The sequence below is a fragment of the Myxocyprinus asiaticus genome, chromosome 39 (genome assembly GCF_019703515.2).
Source record: "Myxocyprinus asiaticus isolate MX2 ecotype Aquarium Trade chromosome 39, UBuf_Myxa_2, whole genome shotgun sequence".
NCBI lineage: Eukaryota > Metazoa > Chordata > Actinopteri > Cypriniformes > Catostomidae > Myxocyprinus > Myxocyprinus asiaticus.
The window spans coordinates 16,502,090-16,525,558 of record NC_059382.1 but is presented as its reverse complement, the minus strand read 5'-3'; the positions used below and the strand labels follow the sequence as shown (position 1 = coordinate 16,525,558).

Here is a 23,469-nt window from a genome sequence, read left to right as displayed (position 1 = left end):
CCTATTTCTCTAACAAATTCATTAGCATACAATACACCTACAGTTTGCGTGCATACACCCACAGAAAGTGCAAACACCCACACCCACTTGCGCTTTGCGCTGGCTTGAAAATTGCACTTTGAATTAGCGCTGTTAGAAAATTGGATAAGACGTAGCGCTTGGTCGTTGCACTTAGCGCTGTGCTTTGCGCACTCGAGAAAATAGAGCCCAATATCACATACAGACCTGCATTCAAGGGTACGTGCAAGCAGAGATTGCTAAGGCCACCTGTTGAAAATGTTGTGCCCTTTGCCTGCCAGTGCATCTGAGTGAGTGAGTGAGTGAATGAGGGAGAGAGAGAGAGAGACAGCTCCCCTGCTGTGATCCACACTGCTCTTTCTTTCCTCCTCACACATTCACACACATTACAATCCAAATACTTGTTTTGACATCTGACAACACCTGAAAAAAATCCAGTATGTCAAAAGAGTGCATGCATGTGTGAGTGAGAGAGCGAGGCAGTTGAAGAGATATTTTCTTGGGGCAGCTTGACAATAGCATAGAAATAAATTGCACAGCTGCAATGACTTCATTGTCTTCATGGTCATATCTACAATCACAGGACAAAAGCTTGTCTTCTCTTCTGATCTCATTTTAACAACGATTTTACATGAGTTGAATAGATTCTTTGATGTTACCTGGAAGAAAAGATTAATAAGACGGTGTGTGAAATACATTATTCAAGTCCCCCAAAATGACGTACTTGATACATTAGTATGCTAGGTAGTTCAGTCATATGTTTTGTATGCCTTTTGTTGGACTGTATATACAGGTGCATCTCAATAAATTATAATGTCGTGGAAAAGTTCATTTATTTCAGTAATTCAACTCAAATTGTGAAACTCGTGTATTAAATAAATTCAGTGCACACAGACTGAAGTAGTTTAAGTCTTTTGTTCTTTTAATTGTGATGATTTTGGCTCACATTTAACAAAAACCCACCAATTCACTATCTCAAAAAATTAGAATATGGTGACATGCCAATCAGCTAATCAACTCAAAACACCTGCAAAGGTTTCCTGAGCCTTCAAAATGGTCTCTCAGTTTGGTTCACTAGGCTACACAATCATGGGGAAGACTGCTGATCTGACAGTTGTCCAGAAGACAATCATTGACACCCTTCATAAGGAGGGTAAGCCACAAACATTCATTGCCAAAGAAGCTGGCTGTTCACAGAGTGCTGCATCCAAGCATGTAAACAGAAAGTTGAGTGGAAGGAAAAAGTGTGGAAGAAAAAGATGCACAACCAACCGAGAGAACCGCAGCCTTATGAGGATTGTCAAGCAAAATTGATTCAAGAATTTGGGTGAACTTCAAAAGGAATGGACTGAGGCTGGGGTCAAGGCATCAAGAGCCACCACACACAGACGTGTCAAGGAATTTGGCTACAGTTGTCGTATTCCTCTTGTTAAGCCACTCCTGAACCACAGACAACGTCAGAGGCGTCTTACCTGGGCTAAGGAGAAGAAGAACTGGACTGTTGCCCAGTGGTCCAAAGTCCTCTTTTCAGATGAGAGCAAGTTTTGTATTTCATTTGGAAACCAAGGTCCTAGAGTCTAGAGGAAGGGTGGAGAAGCTCATAGCCCAAGTTGCTTGAAGTCCAGTGTTACGTTTCCACAGTCTGTGATGATTTGGGGTGCAATGTCATCTGCTGGTGTTGGTCCATTGTGTTTTTTGAAAACCAAAGTCACTGCACCCGTTTACCAAGACATTTTGGAGTACTTCATGCTTCCTTCTGCTGACCAGCTTTTTAAAGATGCTGATTTCATTTTCCAGCAGGATTTGGCACCTGCCCACACTGCCAAAAGCACCAAAAGTTGGTTAAATGACCATGGTGTTGGTGTGCTTGACTGGCCAGCAAACTCACCAGACCTGAACCCCATAGAGAATCTATGGGGTATTGTCAAGAGGAAAATGAGAAACAAGAGACCAAAAAATGCAGATGAGCTGAAGGCCACTGTCAAAGAAACCTGGGCTTCCATACCACCTCAACAGTGCCACAAACTGATCACCTCCATGCCACGCCGAATTGAGGCAGTAATTAAAGCAAAAAGGAGCCCCTACCAAGTATTGAGTACATATACAGTAAATGAACATACTTTCCAGAAGGCCAACAATTCACTAAAAATGTTTTTTTTATGTTTTTCTTATGATGTATTCTAATTTGTTGAGATAGTGAATTGGTGGGTTTTTGTTAAATGTGAGCCAAAATCATCACAATTAAAAGAACCAAAGACTTAATTTAATACACGAGTTTCACAATTTGAGTTGAATTACTGAAATAAATGAACTTTTCCACGACATTCTAATTTATTGAGATGCACCTGTACCTACTGTGACCCCAGAAAATATTTGGACACTTAAGCCACACTTAAAATGTATGATTGTGCTAAATAACAATATATCAAACCGATTGGGAAGTATTTAAAAAAAAAAAAAAAGATAAGAAAAGCACACTTTTCTTACAAAATATTTCACATAATTTGATCGATATACTATTCAAAATGAATCAGTGAAATTCATCCATTATTACTTGACTTAAATTTGCAATAATTTACCCAAAATGAAAATTCTGTCATTATTTACTCACCCTCATGTACTATAGTTCCAAACCCATATGACTTTCTCTCTTCTTTTGAACACAAAAGGAGATCTTAGGCAGAAATGCAGGGACTGACAGCCTTAGTCACCATTTACTTTCACTGTGTGGAAAAAAGATGCAATAAAATTTAATGGAGACTGATAATAACATTCTGCCTAAAATCTCCTTTTGTGTTCCACAGAATTAATAAAGTCATTCAGGCTTAGAACAACATGAAGGTGAGTAAATAATGGCAACATTTTTAGTGTGAACTATCTCTTTAAGTGTCGAAATACCTTTCGGGACCACCAGAGTGAGTTTTTTTTTTTTTGGATTCATTATCTTAGTTAGGTCATCAGCAGATGAATGGCAATGTGGTTTTTGATATGGTTCCCCTGCTGTTTCAAGGATATCATCACACACATGGTGTGTGCCAGGGCGCCAATCCCTTTTCACACACACAAGTGCTTCATTGTGGCATCTGCATGCCTCTTTCTCTCTGCCATTTCATTATTAATAAGCACTACAGGATCCTGGACATGCGCATGTGTGGCATTCACTGTTTATAATACCAGCATTGTCCCTAGAGGGCTGGTCCTCTTTACATAACCTTCAGTTTTGTGAGGTGAGCTTCCATTGTTGAAGAAGGACCCTGTGTGCTGCTTTGAATCTGAAAAGTGTTTGTTCACTCCCCTTTCTTTTTTGTCTCCTGCTATATCCCTCACTCGGTGACAGCTGCTATTTTTAAATGTGTCTTCTGGAGGAAAGAGGCAATGATAAGAAGTAGCGACAGGAAAGGCTGCATTTGGTGAATTTGCAATGGGGCCAAGTTAGGTAAACAAGAAGGACCGTACAAACATTGTTCTCGGTTCTTGCTAAATATCGTTGGCTAAATATATATGCATTTACTGCCTAGTCCATCATGGTACATGTTGTTCTATACGGTGGAGCCATGTTACATTGTTTTGTGTCAACAATACACGTCGCCATCTGTTTTCAAATGCAAACCACTGACAATATGTTCAGTAGATACAGTATGTTGTGAAAAAAACAAAAACAAAAAAACAATGAGAGTAGTCATCATAAGTAGTAATTAACAGGACAATGGATTGTAAATGAGCCTCCAAGGGCTTTGAAGATATCTAGTATCGCTGGGTGCACATTGTACGATTTTTTTTCTCTTTTGTTGATTGTTGTGTATCAGATTGCACGATATGAGCTTAGTGAAATCTTGTGCAGCTGTCATTTACAGTCCATGTCCATACTCACATACTGTACATGCACAATTGTAAATATACCACACAAAACCAAGCAAGCTGTCAAGATGTCAAGTAATTTTTATTTGTATAGCGCTTTTCACAACACCAACGTTTCAAAGCAGCTTTACAGAAAATTAAACTGTAATATCTATAAAGTATTAAAGTCATCATGGTGCAGATTGATAAAAATATGATTGTAAATTGTGCATAAAAATAAATAACTAAGTAAATAAGCAAATAATAATTGTATTTAGAACCCCAGTGAGCAAGCTGAAGGTGACTGTGGCAAAGAACACAAAACTCCATAATATGTTGGTAAATGGAGAAAAATAATCTTGGGAGAAACCAGACTCACTGTGGGTGCCAGTTCCCCTCTGGCTAAACAGCATGAATATAATGCCAGTGTTAGTTTTTGTGTGTAGTGTAAGTCATGGTTTAAAATTAGTAAACTAAATAAGTGTTAAGGGCCAGTGTTTAAACAACAAGATTTTGTACAAATTGTAAGATTAATGATAATGTCTTTGAAATCCATCCTGGATTAACTGTAGAAATTCACATGGATGCATTGTCCTTTGTTATTTGGCTGATGTAGCCTTTTGTTGGCAACTAATTGATAGTCTATGTATTCCATTTTAAGAGTGTAGTCCGTCATTAGACTATGGTGATTCAGGCAGAGATTAGTGAGGTGTATAGCAGTTCAACTGTCATGTAATTTCGGTGAGGTTCAATGAGGTCCATCCTAAGTCCAAGGTTCAGGCAGTGGCACATGAAGTACCTCATGTCCCATGGTTGGAGGTGGCTTCAGTTCATCCTCTGAAATCCATAGTAGTAGACTGAAGAGTTGTCTGGCTGGCACCGGCTGCAGTTAGTCGTCATCAATCAACGACACATAGATAAAACAGACAAATACAAAGATGGAGTTATTGACTGCTCATTCTTCCAGTGTAATTTTGATTAAATTGTTTTAGATGGCAAAATTGTAGCCAACATTGTGCAGTCTGCACTGGGCTTAATCTTATTTGAATGCAGCCACAAATGACTAAACAAGACTCTGGGTGGACCGATAACTCAGACATTCTCTCTAGGGCCATGACCATGAGTGGGATGGACCATTAGCCAACTTCCTGTCCATAATTCAGCAACTGAAATCAAAAGTCAGTTCATTTCTCCGTTAAAGAGGTCAAACTCTCTGGATGACAAGGCCAGAATTGTGGATGTTTTCTCCTTGTTGTAGACAGTGCTCGCATCTGTGTAGGTGCCTGGGTGACCCTAGAAGAACAAGAACAGAATGAGAGAGAGGAAGTGAGGGAGAAAGATGACACAGATATACAGAGAGGAGAACCTAATTGAAGGAGCAGATGGCGCTATTCGTCTGCCAAGTCTGTGTCCTCCCTGGCGTACTGTGAAGGAAAACAAGAAGACATCCACTGTGTTTGTATGTGTGTGTCCATGTGTGTGTGTGAAGTTAGGTCAACAAGCCCAGATAGAGTATAATTTTTAACCTCTCAACCCCATAATATTGTGTAGACAACTTATCCGGGCCAAGAACTGCCCACTTTGACAGAAAGAAACCATATGATCGGCATGTAAAACAAGCGACCACTTCACTTTTTGCTTGAAACTGGACATAACTGAATGGAAATATTGTATATACATGTTCTTTTTATCCATTTGTTTCTTTGTATAGAAGTCAGATAGTTGGATTAAAGCTTGCCATTTGGTAAAAATGTCTTGTGTGTGCCTTTTAGTGGCATGCCAACATACTGTAATAACTATATGTCATTATGGTCGGTCCCTTGCACCCCCAAAATTTCACCCTTTGTCTTTTAAATGTCACTCTGATGCCTGATTCAAGTTATTTCTAAAGATTTCAATACTTTGCTCAAGGCTATATTTTAAAATGAAATTAATTAAAAATGCAGTCATCACTTACTCATTGCTTGATCATTTAATTTTTCAGAATGTCCAAACTGAGGCTCAGAAAATGAGAAAAGCCCTATAAAAAGAATCTTAAAATAATCCATGTTACTGATGCGCTGTGTATAGTTCTTGACCGATTGTGACATTTTTATGTTTAGATGTATATTTTTGAATGAGAGGAGGATTTTCAGCAGTTAAAACCGCTTTACTCTGTTCCTTACAAAAACATATCATATGGTTTCAAAAGACTTTTACTGCAGTAAGGCTGGGTATTGATACAGATTTCCTGTTTCGATTCGATACACAAGCTCTCGAATCGATTCCGATTTGATTCGATTCATATGGGTATATTTCAGTTATAATGTCCCTTTTGCTTACATATGAAATTAATTAATTCCTAGGGAACCAATACAGGGGACCTGCTAATGATGTACTTTACAAAAATATAAATTTTACTAATTATATTTTATTTATTTTTCATTCATTTTGGTCACATTTTAGCTTTTAAAAATGAACAAATATATGTATTCATTCAATAAATATGATAATATGTTGCATATATTATTTTTTTGTTACATGTTTATTGTTTAATAACATAATTTGCATTATTTACAGGTATTTACATTAATTTGTTGAACGTGTTAAAAACCAGTATGGTCTGTTTAAGAAAGACGGCATTTCTGTAAACTGCATCTGTAAATGAACGCATGTTAACGAAAGAGCCTTGAACGGCATTATCTCATCTGTCCTACGCGTGATTAGAGTTAAATGTTTCTTTTTTTTTTTTTTTAATCGACAACTGACTATAGCGAACAGAAAGGGTATTAAATGAAACATTATTCAATGACAAATGGGTGATGTGGATTTCATCTTTGGACACACACACACACTTGGAACAACTTTTACTCTCAGCACACAGTGAAAGGATCTAGCTGCTGAACTCTCCACCACTGTACTACACAATTACTAGTAAGTGAAATCTAAACAATTTCCAGCCAGTTGCCCATGTACATTTTAGCAGCACAGTACAAAATTTGGTTGCTAATGCAAGTGATTTCCTCTCATTATAGTGGAGTGTTGCACATAGATTAAAAGATTGATATTGGGATTTAAGAATCGATATCGAGATCGTTCAAACGAAGATCGCGATGCATCGGAAAATCTGTTTTTTCCCACCCCTAAAATGCAGAATGACTTATTTGAAATACTTTTGTAGTGCTTTTTTTGGAATAAATTATTGTGACTGCATTTTCATCTGCTTCTTGAATCTTTTATATTGTTGAGAATTGGTTAGTTTTAGGCGTAAAAGTGGGGTTAGGCCTAGGTGTTCCAAAATATCTATACTACAATTTAATGTAACTAAAATCATTGTGACTAAATTTACCTGCTTTTTAAATGTTTAACAGTGTTTTTAAATGGTTAGGTTTTGGGGTGGGGTTGGGTTAGGGGTATAAAATATCAAAATGAAAGTAACTTGTAACTAATAATGTATCGCAAAAATCTGAAGAGGTTAGAACAGAATGACATGGATGATTTCATGATGCAAGCAACATTCCCTTATGGTGACATCTTCGTCATGAGACTGTACTGAGTATGTAAATTTAAAAAGGATGAGACCACAATAATAAATCATTGTGTAACGAATGTGGAAATGATGAAATGACAGTATCTATGGATGGTTGTACAAAAAATTCTTAACTAAAACATGTGTAGACTTTGTTTTCTAGAATTTATGTCTGTCCAAATGTAATCAGCTATTTCATCAATATAACAACAAAGCAGAATATACAGTTCTCTTTTAGGATTTCTACTTTAGTTGAGAGTAGGCCCTACTAAGCATCTCTGTGATGCCACAAATTTGAGAAAATCTATTGATTGTTCTTCCTCACTATAAGGTGAGTCCCAAATTGCACGCTTCTGTACTCTTCTATGCCATTTTGTAGTGTAAGTAGTGTGATTAGTATGATCACACTGAAAATGTAACAAAAAGAAGAGTACTGTTAGTATCTGGATAATGTACTTCTTCAACCGAAAAATTTTTTTTGTGTAAAATGTAGGACACTTCATGCACTCAGCGTTCACAGCTTGCTCTATGTAGCGGCGGGGTGAAGTTACCTGGACGTGATTCTGGCCTGATAAAACAATTGCAACTAATGATGAATGTGGCATCTACCGACCCTTCTGTGAAAACAGCACCTTACAGATGTTATTTGAATTTTTTTTAAATCACCCACACTGTGTAAATATGTGCATTATTGGAGATATAAATATTGGATTAAGTTTGGCTAACACACTAAAGCTAGTGGCAACGGATCGTACATGCTTTTGAAATGGCACTTTCTTAAGCTGAAAAACGGTGAATTCTTCCGTGTAGTAAAAAAAACCAAAAAAACATTAGTGTTCCATTTGGGACAGTACTAAACTTTATACACTGGATTAATACAAATTAATACACTGGATGGCCAAGTGCATAGTGGATTGTGTATAGTGTGTCATTTGAGACACTGCTTTTGTTTCCAGCAGACCGATACAAACCTGTACACTCTGACTCACGAAAGTTGCGTATCAGCCAGCCAGTCAGATCTGACCTGGCGATTTCAACATTGCGCATCAGACTGTCAGTGAATGGGACTATGTAGGCAGTCTGTAGGTGTGCCATTTGATATCCTAGTTGGCTGGAAGTAAATAATAGGCGTACTGTCAAGAAATGTGTACTGTATGTGTTATGGTGCATATGTTTGATTGGTTGTTGGGTTGGGTTGGGTTGGGTTGGGTTGGTTGGTGGGTGAGTGCAGCTAGGCTACACTCCACATCAGCTGGGTACATTTAAGAAAAAACTGAGAATGCATGTTACATACTCCAGGAGTGAGACATGCAGCTGGAGTGTGTGCTTCTTTTGTCTAATCAGGTCTATGTCATGGGGGTACATGCACATGTCTTTTGTAACGATACACACACTGTGGCATTGAATGAAAAAGCTACTCGCCCAGTGAACCATGCACAGACATGCTGCACACATGTGAGGTTGTAGTCGCCCAATGCTTTGCTCTGAAATGCTGGAGAAACAGTATGCATAGAAATCCATTCCCTCCCTACTGTAAGCTTCAGGGCACCAGGCGTGGGCCCTGAATGCACGGACCTCTGCTTCCTGATCCAGAGTAATGGATTTTTTGAGGTGCACAGCGGCGAAAGGATGTACGTGCTGCCCGCAATCATGATAAAAACAGGAGGGGCTGGCAATGTGGAGCCAAGGTGATGAGAAAAAGGTTCACGCAAAGAACATACACACACACACACACACACACCAACAACAACATACACACACCGGAGGGTGATTTTCTGAGAAGTGAAAGTGTGGGTGGAATGGGAAAAGAGTGAGGCAGGAGGAAACAGATAGAATGAAAGAGAGTGAGGGTGAGGGAAAGAGAGAGACCCTTTTGAAAAATCCAGCTTAAAGGGAAAGTTCATCCAAAAATGACAATTCTGTCAACATTTACTCACCCTCATGTTGTTGCAGACCCAAATGACTTTCATACTTCCATGGATGTTAGGCAGGATGTTAGTCTTTTCATTGCATCTTTTTTTGTCATACAATAAAAGTGAAGACTGACTGAGGCTGACACTCTGCCTAATATCTCCTTTTATGTACAGTGAAAGAACCAAAGTCATACAAGTTTGGAACAACATGATGGTTAATGATGAGAGTGAATGATGACAGACTTTTAATTTTTGGGTGAGCTATTTCTTTAAGCTGGTAAATGTTTTGGAACAGGTTAGCTTGTTTCTAGCTGGTCCAAGCTGCTTATAAATAAATAACTACTGTATCTGATGATATCATTTATAATTTATTCAAGACTAAATGTTTTTGCACAAAATCAATGAGGATTTTTGAATGAACAATGTCAATAAGGGTGACAGCATTAACAAATCATTTGGTAACACTTTACAATAAGGTTCAATTTGTTAACATTAGTTAATGCATTAGGTATCATGAACAAACAATTAACAATATATATACAGTATATATATATGTATATATATATATATATATATATATATATATATATATATATATATATATATATATATACATCATTTATTAGTCTTTGTTCATGTTAGTTAATAAAAATATTATTGTTAATTGTTAGTTCATGTTGGTTCATAGTGCATTAACTAATGTTAACAAGTACAACTTTTTTTTTTTAAACATGTATCACTATATGTTGCAACTAACATTAACTAAGATTAATAAATGCTTAATAAGTGTTGTTCATTGTTAGTTCACGTTAACTAATGTTGTTAACTAATGTTAACAAATGGAACCTTATTGTAAAGTGTTACCAATAATGTAAACATTTTATTTTAAAGACTAATATATCGTATACATACTGCATATAAATGCAACAACAACAACAACAACAAAAAAAATGTAATGAACAGCAACATTTAACTAAATATTTCTCTATAATTGGTTCACTCAAATTGGTGAATAGTTTTTTATTTTTTTTTATTTTGGTATGTTCATTTATATGTATCATCTGAAAAAATAAAGGATTCACTTGAATGAAATGAGAGAGAGAAGATGGTTTAGGATGAACCCATTTACTAGAATGAATCAGACTTTCTATCGCATTTGATTATTGCCTCAGCTCGCTCATATAGCTATGTGCCCAAAGAAGTGACATTATAGGCCAAAAGATACTCTACACAAGTACGTGAACGCAGGCACTTTTTAATAAATGTGGCCCAAAATGTGTTAGACCGGATTTCAAAACTCAAGACGGGTATACGCATTCTCAGCATTGCTGCAAGGGGCGCTATTGCCAACATTAGTGTGGCTGATAAAAAAACATAACACAGGTGTCTCAAAACACATTTTTAAAAGTTTGTTCTTTGTAACATGACATGCTGTCTAAAAATGCGCTACTCTTGCATGAGATGCTGAAAAACAGTGAGATGTGACACAAGGGTCAAAGATGTCCATCCAATGCATGATTATATAGGAAAACAATTGAAAAACAGTGGGGAAGGATGCAAAAATGCATTCTGTGTGAACGGCCCCTTACATTGCCAGCTTGGACCACACAATTACCAGCCTGGACCAGCTAGGAACCAGCACAATGTTCCAAACATAGCTACAGTAGAGGAGAGAGGGGCACGGGAGCGGAGAAAGAATGAAATCACAGGTAATTAAAGCATGCACTTCAAACACTGCAAGTTATTATTTGAAATGCTCTTTTCATCTGTTTGTTTGATACTTGCAAGGTATTAAAAATTATTCGCCTCAATCACCAAAGGCAATTTTCCCAACATACCCTTTTATTGAGAGTATGAAGCCTCTCCTCTAGTCATGACAGGGAGAGTCTTGAGTTGTGGGGTGAGACCCGTCGTAGCCTTTGATTCGCAACAGATATTAATTCTGCAATCAGCAGCAATCAACACACAAAGATAGAGAAATTATTGCACTGCTTGACCTCAGATGAAGAACAGAAATCTCACCTTTTAATGACTATTAGACAATGAGTGGATTGTAAATCACCATTGCCACTTTCTATGGCATTTGTTATAGTATCATTCATTGATTGTGTTTACCTCAGAACAGTGTCAAAACAATGGAGAGCAATGCATGGGTATAGTAGCATGGAAATCTGTGTTTGACAGTCACAAGATTTTTGTGAATCACAGGATGTGAATGTTTGTGTAAGAGACAGTGAGGTGCTGCTGGCATTTAATCAAGCAGCTGTTCTTGTGCTAATCTGTCAGCCTACCTGATCAATGACTGAGCACTTTGTGTCTTGTGCCAGCTGACATTTTATACTCCCCTACTCATTTATATATTTCTAAGACTTTGCAGAACTCTGTAACCCCAGATGCATTTCAGTAATAAAACCCTGCAAGAAATTATCCTCTCTTATTTTTGCTCAGCCCATGTGGCCTCATTATTCTACCCAGCATTCCCACTCCTCACCTGTGACACCAAGTGGAAGAAAAATTACACCTTCCTACCCCTCCCCTCCCATCTCTCTCTCTCTCTCTCTCTCTCTCTCTCTCTCTCTCTCTCTCTCTCTCTTTACAGCTGTGTTTGAAAATTCGAAAGAGCTGAAAGTAGTTGATAAAAACCAATTAATTTTAAGCTGCAACATTCCAGGCACCAAGTACTTGATCCGTTCCCCAAATTATTGAATCACAAACGCAAGCCGGGTCACCTTGCAATGCTTACAGTGGGCTGATCACAGGGCCCTGGCAGGGTCTATTCAGAGTGCCACTTTTTTTCTCAACCCCAACATGTACTTTAAGTAAACCCCCTAAATATTAGTACCAGAGTAAGCTACACAATGCCTGCCCCGACACGATAACCTCTTAGCACAGGCAATTATAATCGCTTGCTAAAACAGTCTTACACTGAATGTAATTGCTCAGCCTCTTAGTAAATTACATCCTTATGTCACTAATGGAGATGAGGTTTAATCTCAAATAGATCAAATGAGCCAGTAACTCCGATTAGAATAATAACAGATTTGATAATGTAGATTTGTTGACATATATGTTTAATCTGTTTAGGATTTAAAATGTGAAACAGTGCTTTCCCTGCTGAAAGAAACGTCTTAAACCAGCATTAGCTGGTTTGCTGGTCTTAGCTGGTTCAAGCTGGTGCTCAGCTTTTTTTAGTTCATCTGCCACCTTGTCACTCAGCCTGACTAACGGAATGTCCCAAACACCCCTTAAAGCAGCAAACAGACCAGTTTGGCCAGGCTGTGAGACCAGCTAAGAACAGCAAACCATCAGAGGCTGGTTTAAAGGAATATTCTGGGTTCAATACAAGTTAAGCTCAATCAACAGCATTTGTGGCGTAATGTTAATTACAATAAAAAAATAATTTCTAATTTCTATTCCCCCCCATAAAAATAAGTAAAAATTGAGGTTACAGTGAGGAATGGAAGTGAATGGGGCTGTATTAGGTAAAGTTGTTTAAAACGTTGTTTTTAGGGTTGTTTTAGGGTTTACAGTGTTATGTCGTTATGGCAACGAAGTTGTAAAATGGGATATAACTTTACAAAGAAAAGGTTTGCAAGCAAATCATGTTAACACTCATATTGTTTACAATGAAACGGCGAGTATTTTAACATTTATGGACTGGCCTTATTCACTTCCATTGTAAGTGCCTCATTGTAACCCAGATTTTTGCTTTTTTAAAGAAAAGGAGGGACAAGTCGAAATCAATTTGAATGCTAATCAACATTATGCATCAAATGAAGATGATTGATCTTAACTTGTATTGAACCCAGAATATTCATTTAATACGCTTTTTTTCAGCGGGGTTCTTGGATGTCAGTGTGCCCAAGGTCGATATAGACTGGTGCATGTTGCTATATGAACACCCACTGGCAAGAGCAACTTTAATGGGGTAGCCTGTAGTCTTGTAAGAGCACAACACAGCACAGCCCTAAGGAATGCAAGATGCTTGAGCTGTAGGACTATACTGCAATAAGCTTCACAGTGTCTGCTTCAGAGCCACGCTGAGCCTGGCCAAGTTTCCCTGCATTGCCCTGCTATTAATAACCCACCCAGCTTCCAGAGGAACCACACGAGGGAACACTGAGAGAGAGAGAGATAGATAGATAGAGAGAGAGGAACAGAGAAAGAGTGAGATGCAAAGCTGAAACAGAGGCAAGAAGATTTTGATGGAAGAAACCCCACAGCCCTTCCTTTCCAGTGCAACTATTTACCTTTGTGTGCTTTTCTAGCATCCCAGAGAATAATTACATTTTTACTGTTGCCGAGCATCTCTGTGACAGAAACATTATCTTACTGTAAGAATTCACCATCAGATCTATTTTAACATTTTATTACATAGCATTTAATAATTTCAGACCACATGGCTGGTTTTTATTCACAAAATGCTCAATGGATTGAGGCTGCTCGCACAACGCAGCTTTAATGTGATCATTTCCCCCCTGCAATGCTAAATAATGTCGCTGTCGTGCTGTTATCTACTGCCATAAACTTTGCACTTCAGAATAGCATCAGGCCATCTTGTTTTTCGCTTCCTCTCTGTCAGGAACTGCTGTTGTGAAATAATTACTTCCCTTTTGTAGTCCAAACTACAAATGTGACATCAGAAAAATGCCATGCTCACATTGCTAAAACACATGGTTCCACCATCAAGGATTAATTTAGCATTAATTGAAAATAGCCTGTTGTTTGACAAGCTGTAATATGGCTCTGAATTAATCCTCAGAATAGATCAAATCTTGCTTCCAATTAGGTTGCTGATAATGTCACCTGCGCTGTGAGCAGCGTGGGGTCAGACACGTTTAACCGCTAAGGCTACGCAACCTGACCTCAGCAGCCACCTCCCCCATCAGCCGGGGCGTGTTCTAGCTGTGCATTAATTAAAGCAAGGCCACTCCATTCTCCAGTAATTATCTGATTTCACATGCAGATACGTCCATCTTATTACAGAACCAAGTGGTTTGTTGAAAGTACATTTGCACACTCTGAGTTTGGAAATTGATTTAATAATCTTTGATTGCATTTAATAGTTAATTTAGTAGTGGATTATTGTTGGAGCACCTCAGAGGAGCTGTATCCTATTTTATGGCCAAGGCTTTTAGGGACATTTGTGGATGGTAGTCATGTATTCATTTGAAATCATTTGGGAAAAGCAAGATATATCTTAAATCTTGTAAAGTATATGGGACATCAATTAAAAAGTGATTTAAAAATAAATTTGTCTTCAGTAAAATACTTGTTTTTCATTCTATTGGAAGCAGTTCAAAAATTGACAAGCCCAAAATTAATTGCCAGCATACAGACCTCTAATGTATTTCTGACATGTTCTCTGTAAAGGATGTACTTTGGAGTCCAATTCAGCATTGACAAAATATCAAGGAAGAGATGTATTTTTCCCAGGACTCCATAGCTGTCTCCATTTCAAGACTTTAAAAACAAACCTGAGATGTGAACTACAGGATCATCCATCTTCCAATGGGCTTCTCTCTTTATCACACCTGCTGAGCAACAGCTATGTGCGCTCACTCTCAATTAACACTGTACTTGCTGCTCACACCACAAGGCCTCTGGGGAGAGGACTGCTGCTCCACAAAACCATCGTGGCTTGTGCAGCCTTCACTCACACAGCCCCCTGCAAGACCTGCGAAACCACAGCAACACTATTTTCTGCAATACCAACAGACCCTGAGAGAGCTATCTGTGAATTCTTGATGCTGTGCAGGTGCAATGCTGAATGAAACCGTATAGGTACTGCCCTGCTCAAAAGACTAGTTGAAGATAGCCTAAGCTGGTTTGTTGATCTTAGCTATTTTAGGCTGGTCTCCCTTGCTGGTTTTAGCTGGTTTAAGTTGGTTTACCAACTTGGCTAAACTAGTGCTCAGCTAGTTTAACTGGTCTCCTGGCTTGACCAGCTGACAAGTGTCTAAAGAAATGTTCCATGTCTAATACAATTTAAGATCAATCAACAGCATTTGTGGCATAATGTTATCACAAAAAATACTGTAATTTTGACTCGTCCCTCTTTTATAAAAAAATAAAATACGACTGGTCTTCCTTTGGTTACAGGAAGGCACTTGCAATGGTACTGAATGGGGCCAGTCCATAAACATTAAAATAAGCACTGTTTTTCAAAAGTATAGCCACAATATATATATACACGTTAACATAATTTGATAAAATTAGGGATTTACTAGCATTACAGTGTTTACCAGATTACAGGGTTTACCAGCGTTGTGTCGTCATAACAGTAAAGTTGCAAAATTCAATATAACTTTACAAAGATGTGGTTAGTAAGCAGTTTTATCACACTAAAATAATGTTTTAACATGTATAATGTTTACATCTTTTGGCAATACTTTTGAAACCATGTATATTTAGATGTTTATGAACTAGCCCATAGTCTTACTGTAACAGTGAGTTTTGCTTCTTTTTTTTCTCTCTCCCCTTTTCTCCCCAATTTGGAATGCCCAATTCCCAATGTGCACAAAGTCCTCGTGGTGGCGTAGTGACTCACCTCAATCTGGGTGGTGGAGGACGAATCTCAGTTGCCTTTGCGTCTGAGACCGTCAATCTGTGCATTTTATCATGCGGAGATGTAACGCGTGTGGTGGCTCATGCTATTCTCCGTGGCATTCACGTACAACTCACCGCGTGCCCCACCGAGAGCGAGAACCACATTATAGCGACCACGAGGAGGTTAACCCAACGTGACTCTACCCACCCTAGCAACCGGGCCAATTGGTTGCTTAGGAAGCCTGACTGGAGTCACTCTGCACGTCCTGGACTTGTGACTCTAGGTGTGGTAGTCAGCGTCTTTACTTGCTGAGCTACCCAGACCCCCGAGTTTTGCTTTTTTTTATATATATATATATATATATATATATAAAAAATGAGTCGAAATAATTTTTGTGGTAATCAACATTATGCCACAAATGCTCTCGATTGAGTTCAACTTGTATTGAACCTGGAACGTTCCTTTAAAACCCTTCTTATCCAGCAAACAGCCAGCCTGACCAGACTGAATGGCCAGCAAACCATCTTAGGCTGGGTGTCAACTTGCAGCCCTCTACTGTTAGGTCAAAACTGGACCTCTAAGGCCAGTGTTTTTTGATGCTCTATTCCTTATCAACAGCTGTTTTGTATCCAGCTCTTGATTTCTCTAGGCATCTGTATCTACTCATTGGTCTGGGCTTGAGGGAAATGGCTTGAAAACCAATATGATGATTATTACAAGCTCTCTGCTGTGATGCCTGTTTTTAATTGATCTTGAAAGAGTCTTCCAGCATTGCATCTGCACCAGGAAGCCTGCGGTAGAACACCAGCATTTTTTATATGCAGAGAGTAGCAGAATGCTTTAGGTTGTCGAATAAATTATTTAAACATCAGGTAGAATTTTAGTAGCTGGAACCCATTATTACATTTTATACACTTCGTCTGTTCACCCAGCATAGGCCATTAAATGACCCCAGGAGGCCAGTGGCTGTCCCCTTTGGTTCTTCTCTAAGTATTGTGTTGCAGCTCTGCTCTGTGCAGGGTTTCATCAGCAGCGCTTATTAGAAGATAAAACAAGCATGTCCACTGCCGCTGTGTCTCTCATCATAGAGTCTGTAATCACCAGATCCTCAGTGGAGCATGGTGAGCAAGACAGAGACATTAATGATCGTCATTTCAGATTGACAAAGGCAGACAGGCTGTCGAATTAAGCCCATTCTTGATGGACTCAAAGACGTCCTACTGTCCTTCTTGTCTTGTGTTCTCGAGGACCTGAAGAGACAAGAGCTGAGGAGTTGATTACTTCCACTCTAGTTTTTCCTCTGTTCTAGGATTTCAGTCTTAGTGGGTTCGGCGGGTGAGGTGATATGGCTTAGAGGAATGTTTATTGGCTTAAAGGGATTGTTTACCCAAAAATTGCAATTATTTCTGCATTTATGCACCCTCATATAGTTCCAAACCTGTGTGACTTTCTTTGTTCTGTGGAACACAAAAGGAGATATGAAAACATGGTCACACATACTTTAGAATGGTGAAATTCGGCAGGTGAAGAAGGCATGGGCGGATGTTGAGCGCCAAAAAATAACACAATGTTAGGGACTGACTGCCTCAGTCACGATTCACTTTCATTTTTCTTCTCCATACAGTGAAAGTGAATGGTGACTGAGATTGAAAAATTTTTCAGACATCTCTTATGTTCCATGGAAGAAAGAAAGTCATGCAGATTTTAGCACAAAATGAGTACAGTCTTTTCATTTTGGGGTGAAATATCCCTTTAAGTGTGAGAGGTTGTGAGACTGACACATTTTTTAAAAATAATTATATATTAAAACTTCTTCTGTTTATCAGTAGATGTGTATCAGTAACTGCCGGATTTGGATGCAATTTATTTTGTGATTTCATTGGAACGGAGAGCATTCAGATGAGAGATATGTCAACTATACTGGAGGGAGGGTAAAACTTCATATAATAAACTTTTAAGATTTTAAGGACTGGTAAGGGGAGGATTCTTACTGCAGCCACTGTTTTCAACAAATGTGAAGGGAGATCACATAATCACAGATTTTAAAGGTGCTGACAGTTGAGTTAATCTCACATTTTAAGGAGTAGTGAGATGAAACACGGGTCTCTAAATTAGGCTCTATTGCAATGCCAGTGGTGCACTTCGTAATTCAAGCTAATGCTGTCACCTGATATTCCTTTTTCCAATATAAGACAAATAGATGGAGTGAATGAGAAATGGAGGAATAGATACTAGTGTATTGACCAGCTCTCCCTGCAGAAGAGAATTAAACACTCTGCAGTAAGTGTGAGCATTGCTTGTGTAATACAGCGAGCCTCCCTCTTCTTAAAGTAACTTGATAATGAGAAACTGCATTAGCCTGGCAGCCCAATTGTACTCTGCCAGCCCAGAATGCCTTATGGTGTGGCAGTTTGTTGGGCAAGTGGATGAGAGGCTTAAATCTGATTCCATCTATTGCTCTCCATTGCACCATTCTGACTGGCACTGCTTCTGAATTCAAATGTCTGGGCCAGCATTAGTGCAGCGCAGCATGCCAAAACCGGCTTTTTCTCCCCATTAAGATTTGGCCCCCGAGAGAGATCACGCAGGAGAGAGAGCGACAAAGCACACACAACTGGCAGAACTAAAGGCAGAATCTTAGGCGAAGAACAGGTTTATTCAAATTTTTTCCGCCTGTGTTTATTTTCTGAGAAGTGGACGTGAATCCAAAGCAGCAAGGGTGAATGTGCTAATTGTGGCTAATAGGACAAAAAACAAAAAACAAAACTTGCAGCTGTGGTTGCCAGAATAATTATGTAAAAAATCCAGTAAAAATGTAAACAACTTTACAGAAATACCTGTACATTTTACAGTTTAAAACGGTATATTTTACAGTGCAGTACTGCCATTTATATTATTAAATGATAAATGAACTTAATATATTAACCCTCTGAATCACTGTAGTAATTACAGAAGGGCACATGATGATATGAAGTTCATCAATAGTGGCACTTCCAGGAGCAATGACCAATAAACATGTAGAGACAGTGCTCAGTGTAAAAATGGTCTCTGCATGATTTCAGCTTTGGGTATACTAAGAATCTTGACCATGTAAAAATTACCAACATAAAGAAGTAATTTAAAGGCATAGTTCACTCAAAAATGAAAACTCATAATTGACTGTAATAATTTACTCACCCTCATGTTGTGACAAACCGTTATGATTTTTTTGGAACGCATGGAACGCAAAAGGAGATGTTAGGCAGAATGTTCATTCTCAGTCACCATTATCTTTCATTACTTTGAAAAAAGATGCAATGCAATTGAATGATTACTGAGGCTGTCAATCCCTAAAATTCTACCTAAAATCTCCTTTTTTATTTCTTGCATGCTCTTTTCCATACAATGAAAGTAAATGGTGACATTACAATTTTCTGTTTACAATTTATTTTCATTGCTTGGGGTAAAGTTAGAGTGTAGTAGTAAGTAAAAACTAGATAGGTAAAGTTTGTTAAGACAAACTTTAATGTTGACAAATCCTGGCCTGAAAAATGTACAGAACTTACAGTAAGACAGATGGACAGACGGACGGATGGACGGACAGATAGATAGTTTCTTGTTGAAACTTGATTTATTAATGTTTTCATAATAAAAACGAACAATTCAAGATGTACTGTTAAAGTATGTGACAATTATGGTTTAAACTGCAAAGGTGAAAATTAACTAAAACTGTTGCATCAGGGGGCCTGGGTAGCTCAGCGAGTAAAGATGCTGACTACCTGTAATGTTGGGTTCTTGGAGAGGAGGAGAGGAAGAGAGGAGACGCAGGAGTAGATACTTTTCTATCTTTTAATAGTAATCGCGGGAGTGGAACAAACACTGGAGTGGAACAAACACTGGAGTGGAACAAACTATAAAGCTTAACATCACAAACTAACAACACAATGTAACACTTCAAGGACTGACAAAGGAATGGGCAAAACTAGAGGATGTTTATACAAAATGAGCTAAATGAGGGAATGGAAGACAGGTGAGGATGATAAGGAACAGATGGAAGTGATGAGGGCAGTGAACTATGGGAGATGTAGTCTGGGGGAAGATTTCAAAATAAGAGTCCTAAGGCACTATAGGGAAGGAGGTTCCCAGTGAAGCCAGAGGCTCAGAGTGATGAAGCGTAGCTGGAAGATCGGAGAGCCGAGGCGGAGCCAGGTGACCGACTGACCAAGGCGGAGCTGGAGGGACGAGGGACCCCGGAGAAGCTGATTGGCTGAAGGACCATGGTGGAGCCAAAGGGACATAGAGCCGAGGTGGGACTGAGGGAACGAAGGACCAAGGCGGAGTCCAGGGCTCGGAGGGTCTAGGCAGAGTCGGAGGGTATTATGTTCCCCTTGACCATGGTTTCGCAGGGAACGAAGGTCGAGCCGGTGACGTGGGAGGAGCCGGCTGACCAGGAGGAGGAGGAGGAGGAGGAGGAAGTGTTCTGAGTGGAACCAGTGGAGGAGGAAGGACCAAGGTACTGGATGGAACTAGGGTGTCCATGATGTTGGGCAGAGCCAGCGGAGGAGGAGCACACTGGGTGGGCATACGGGTGGGAATGTAATCAAGGTTATTAAGCTCTGTGAAAGCAGGCTCTGGGACAAATGGGGCTACAGTTACTGGCTCTGGGACGGTTGAGGCTACAGGATCTGGCTCTTGGACGGTCGAGGCTACAGGCACTGGATCTGGGACGGTCGAGGCTACATGCACTGGCTCTGGGATCGTTGAGGCTACAGGCATAGGCTCTGGCTCACTGACCGTGGCAGGCGTGGCCACTGGCTTGTTGACCGTGGCAGGCATGGAGGGAGGAGTCATGGAAGGCTTGGAGGGAGGAGCCATAGAAGGCTTCAAGAAAGGAGCCATGGAAGGCTGGAGGGCATCCACTGTGGGAGGAGATTCAAAGTCCTCATCCTCCTTACCCACAGTGAAAGGTGAGCCGCAGAGCTGCAGAGCCACCATCACGTAGTCGGCGATTGTCCAGTGTGGACCCGACGGAGGCATCAGCTCCTTCAATGCACTATTCAAACCAGCCCTGAAGAAACTCACCAGAGCGTGGTCCGCTAGATAGAGAAACTCACGCACGTGGTCCTTAACTGGACGGTCTCCTTGTTCAAGGAGGATGATTCTTACGGCCGGTATGTCCATTTATGCAGTCAGTCCTTTTGTAACGTTGGGTTCTTGGAGAGGAAGAGAGGAGATGCAGGAGTAGAGTACTTTTCAATCTTTTAATAGTAATTGCTGGAGTGGAACAAATGCTAGAGTGGAACAAACACTGGAGTGGAACAAACTATAAAGCTAAACATCACAAACTAACAACACAATGTAACACTTCAAGGACTGACAAAGGAATGGGCAAAACTAGAGGATATTTATACAAAAGGAGCTAAATTAGGGAATGGAAGACAGGTGAGTATGATAAGGAACAGATGGAAGTGATGACAGTGAACTATGGGAGATGTAGTCTGGGGGAAGATTTCAAAATAAGAGTCCTAGGAAGACATGAGGGAGACAGACTGTGACACTACCACATCTGGAGCCACGAGTTCGAATCCAGGGCGTGCTGAATGACTCCAGCCAGGTCTCCTAAGCAACCAAATTGGCCCGGTTGCTAGGGAGGGTAGAGTCACATGGGGTAACCTCCTCGTGGTCGCTATAACGTGGTTCGCTCTCGGTGGGGCGCGTGGTGATTTGTGGATGGATGCCGCCGAGAATAGCGTGAAGCCTCCAAACGCACTAAGTCTCTGCGGTAACAAGCTCAACAAGCCATGTGATAAGATGCGCGGATTGACGGTCTCAGATGCAGAGGCAACTGAGATTTGTCCTCCGCCACCCAGTCACTATGCCACCACGAGCACATTGGGAATTGGGCATTCCAAATTGGGGAGAGAAAGGGGAGAAAAAAAAACTGTTGCATCAGATGTAAAGGGGTAGGAGAATTTCTGTGTGCATCAGGTGCTTTGACCAAAAATTCTTCTGCGTAGGATGCTCCTTGGCTTCCTCACCCAAGCATCCTTTGGAAGCTTTCTCCATCCTCGATCCTTTCTTCATTGAGGTGCATTTAGACAATTGATACGTCCTCATAATGGCAGAGTTTAGGCACAGTCCACAGGCTCAAGCATGGAGGAGCGAGGAAATGAGGATGCACAATTTAAGAAATGAGAAGCACCCCTGATGTGGCCAGAGTGAGTGTAGAAAGTTATCCCTTATGCAAATTCTCCATTACAAAACACTGTGCTGCAGCCAACAAATGTCATTGTTGGGATATGTGCAAATAAAAAGAGAGATAGCAAGAGAGGGAACATGAGAGATCACTTTCATCTCCTACTGACATCTTCAAAGACAATGAAAATCACTTTACTTTGGAGTGAATTAACATGCAACACACACAAACACACACACACACACACACACACACACACACACACACACACACACACACATGTTGGTGTGGCTATCCTTATGAGGACTCTCCATAGACATAATCATTTTATACTGTACAAACTATAGATTCTATCCCCTATCCCTAACCTTACCCCTAAACCTAACACTCACAGAAAACGACATTTTCAAAAAACATTGTTTAGTATGTTTTTTAAGCGATTTGAATTATGGGGACACTAGAAATGTCCTTATAAACCACATTTATAGCATAATACCCTTGTAATTACCAGTTTGTAACCTAAAAAAAAATTCCTCGTAAACCACCCAAACCTGCCCACACACACACACAGACCAACCTTGTTCAAACGCAAAGGCACTGACACCAGCTTGTCTCTGTATCCACTCCATCAGCAGTCTATTCTCCATGTGCCCTTTGTTTGGCTGAATGTCAGCTTGGAGACTATTAATAACAGTGGAAGTGCCTGGATGGTTTGAACTGATCTCCTCTCTATCAGCACCATCCCTGCTCTACACACACATCAAAGGGGTGACAGGGTTGTCATACTCACTAGCAGGCGGGAGGAGAATTTGAGAATGTAAGCTGGCAGGCGGAACAAATTCGGCTAATGGTCTTTTTTATCTTTATTGTGGGATTAGCTTCTGTTGGAAAACAAAAGCCACACAGAGTATTTGGCCCTTGTGTTGACAGGGGAAGTTTAACAATATGTGTAGTGAGCGGAGATGAGCAGGCACTTTCAATTCATTCTCTATGGGAGATGAGTGACAGGCTAGCGTGGGGGATTGTGGGATTGATAGTGGAGTGGAGCCAGTGGTGAAAGCATTGTAAATTTCAAAAATGCTCAATTGAATGCAAATGAGAGGCGGAAAATGCTGTGCAGCAACCAGTCGCAGTGGGGCGCAGGGCTCCATATGTTGAAAATGCAACAAAAAATAAGTAAAGACAATATTTAAAAATTTTGATGCAACAGTTGAGAACTGTGTGCATTCATATGTGGTTTCATCAGATATCATCTTGTCAGTTATTTAATTATGTCTTAAGAGTGTGCGGCAGTGTGTCTTATGCTGCTTTTCACCCTTTCTGTTGAGATGAACTCCCTGCACATAACAACAAACACAAGGCGAGCCATATCCGATTCGTGGACAAATGACTCTTTTGAATCGGATTTTTTAAGGAATCAGCCGAAAAGATTCAGGAAACGAGTTTGAACTCAAAAGCTCAGGTTAGC

The 23,469-nt window shown here is 39.8% G+C and overlaps 1 protein-coding gene and 1 long non-coding RNA gene across 2 annotated transcripts in view; one reads left to right on the top strand and one right to left on the bottom strand.

The window, feature by feature from the left end:
* LOC127430274 (reticulon-4 receptor-like 1) overlaps positions 1-23,469 on the top strand; it is a 283,240-nt gene that overhangs the window by 40,425 nt on the left and 219,346 nt on the right. The window lies entirely within an intron of this gene.
* Positions 3,940-22,828, bottom strand: LOC127430296 (uncharacterized). The gene is made up of 2 exons (XR_007895431.1): positions 22,579-22,828; positions 3,940-5,148 (listed from the first exon to the last, which is right to left on the bottom strand). It is a non-coding gene; the product is annotated as an uncharacterized LOC127430296 (long non-coding RNA).